At 40.3% G+C, this 2,354-nt stretch overlaps 1 protein-coding gene across 1 annotated transcript in view; it reads right to left on the bottom strand.

The window, feature by feature from the left end:
* Window positions 1-526: 526 nt before the first annotated feature.
* LOC107295939 (cholinesterase) overlaps window positions 527-2,354 on the bottom strand; it is a 7,425-nt gene continuing 5,597 nt past the window's right edge. The window contains exon 4 of the mRNA XM_015825272.1: window positions 527-995. The gene's annotated coding sequence lies outside the window, so the exon portion shown is untranslated. The remainder of the gene's footprint in view (window positions 996-2,354) is intronic.

The raw sequence follows: 2,354 nt of genomic DNA, 5'->3' as shown, positions 1-2,354 counted from the left end.
GGGGATGAAGGGGGTAGAGTTATATAAAATTTGGTGTATTAATATGTTATAGAGAAATAATGTAATTTTTTTTGTGAAGAGAAGGTGGTCGGCTGGTACCCCCAAACTGCATCCGAAGGTTGAGGGAAAGAAGGAGGTGGGATGTGTAGGGTAGTTGGAAGAGAAAGAAAGCCCAACTCTTAATACTATGAATTTCTCTGGTTGGGCAACAGGTGAACTTCCTTTTCCAAAGCAGGAAAAGGATTCCAGTAACTGCTGGAATCTGAGATTGAAACTGTTTTTACAGCACATGAGAAAACATCTCTAATTAAATGGATCATATCCTAATTTAAGCATCCTGTCTAAACTGGTCCCTCCATATCAGGTTATATTAAAATAGTTTTGATTGCAACACCCAGAATACCAGACCTGCTCATTTATTAGATTTAAGGAGCTCAGCCCTATGAAAAAGATATGATAGTCATTAGGTTATAGAAAAAATTAGCAAAATTCCTGTTTCCTTTATTTGTTTTTCCATATTGCATCAAGGGCTTACATTGTGAAAATAACAGGATATTTATCCAAAGAATTCAGACAGTATTTATTAAGAGGTTCTTGGGGGGGGGGGGTTAATTAAAAGCCTGATTCAAATCAAGATATAACAAATTACACCTAGCAGTTTATTATTTTTACAGCAAAAGTTATGTGGGGTTTAGTTGTCTCCTTATTCGTCTTCCAAGTTCCCCCTAGTCAGTCTCTGAAAGGACAATGGATCCTTCTGGAAGGTTCTCTGGCACAACTTGTCATCATTTCCCCAGGCTTTAAGGAAAAGTCTTGATTGGTTCCTGAGAGAAATAAAGACGCAACCGCTATTCTGAAGCCAACAACACTGGAGCTACGTCTTCAAATAGTGCCTTTAAGATGTGGACTTTCAAAGAGATTCAACCGAAATGGCAGCCCTTCATGGTAGGCCAGTTCAAGAAATAGGCCAAGCAGAGATTCCAGGATGCTCTTCTCTGTAGGAAGGTAGAATAAGAGAATTTTATTTATTATATGTATTTATTATATGGTTATTTTTACAAATAAACCCACACTCCTTCCTCCTCCTATTTTCCTCACAACAACAACCCTGTGAGGTGAGTTGGGCTGAGAGAGAGTGACTAGTCTCAAGTCGGCCTATTTAGTATAATGGGAACACAGAGCATCTTACATGGACTTTTGAGATTCAGATTAAGGCACCAGGCTGTGAGTTCTAATCCTACTTTTCTGGCTTTCATGGCTAAAGTAGGATTAGAACTCACAGTCTCCTGATGTCTAGTCTGGTCCCTTTATCTCAACCTTAAAAGTCCATCTAAGGTGCTCTCTGTTCCCATCTTATACTAAACAAGGTGGGGTTTGTGGAATCCAAATGCAGGACCCAAAGTAACTAATCAAGGCTTGCTGCAGCATTTACTGTTAACACTGGAGAAATTCCCTTCAGAAAATAGTGGGAGGAACTCTTGCAGAGAGTTCAGGCTTGTCCCAGCTTGGGCGTTTAGGAAATAAAGACCCTCGACTCCATTTGTAGCAAAAACTATACCTTTTTTACTAAAGTCAAGTGGTTACAGTGCAAGAAAAGCTGGATCTGAGTATTCCTGCGCAAAGCCTGCCTTTCCCCCTTCTCCCTGGCCCTCCCCCCTTGACCAATTTATTGTACATGTCCAATAATATTCTAATTAGGTGTTTCGGTAACAGCTTTAAGGTTTGACGTTCCTTTGGTGGAGTTTTGCATTCCATTCTCACCCTCGTGTCCTTGGATCCACCAATTTGTTCCAGATGGGCACCTCTGGTTCCTGTCATCCTATCATTCCCCCTCCCTACATCCCCATTATCTCTCTTCCCCACGTTTTATGGCACTATGCCAGCAAAATGAAATTGGCCGAAGCGATTATGATGGCAGACCTGACAGATTCACTCATATTTACACATTTCAAAATGGAGGGGGATTTATATACATGCATATATATTAGTAAGTAATAACATAACTGATCTCAAGTTACTTCCTGCTCTTCTGTTATCTAGAAAGGACAATGGTCTTAGTTAGAAGAAATATTTGCATCTTGAGATTCAGGGTTGTCTATGGGAATGTTCTGATAAAATTCATATGAAAACTGATTTCCCTCCCAGGCTGAGTTTTATAATAATAATGATAAAGTTGGAAGGGACCTTGGAGGTCATCTAGTCCAACCCCCTGCTCAGGCAGGAAACCCTATACCATTTTGGACAAATGGCTGTCCAGTTTCTTCTTAAAAACTTCCAGTGTTGGTGCATTCACCGCTTCTGGAGGCAGGTTGTTCCACTGGTTAATTGTTCTAACTGTCAGGAAGTTTCTCCTT

Source organism: Protobothrops mucrosquamatus, unplaced genomic scaffold (genome assembly GCF_001527695.2).
Source record: "Protobothrops mucrosquamatus isolate PMUCROS unplaced genomic scaffold, P.Mucros_1.0 scaffold2580, whole genome shotgun sequence".
Lineage (NCBI taxonomy): Eukaryota > Metazoa > Chordata > Lepidosauria > Squamata > Viperidae > Protobothrops > Protobothrops mucrosquamatus.
The sequence above is the reverse complement of the archived record's forward strand: the minus strand, read 5'-3'. Positions and strand labels throughout refer to the sequence as shown.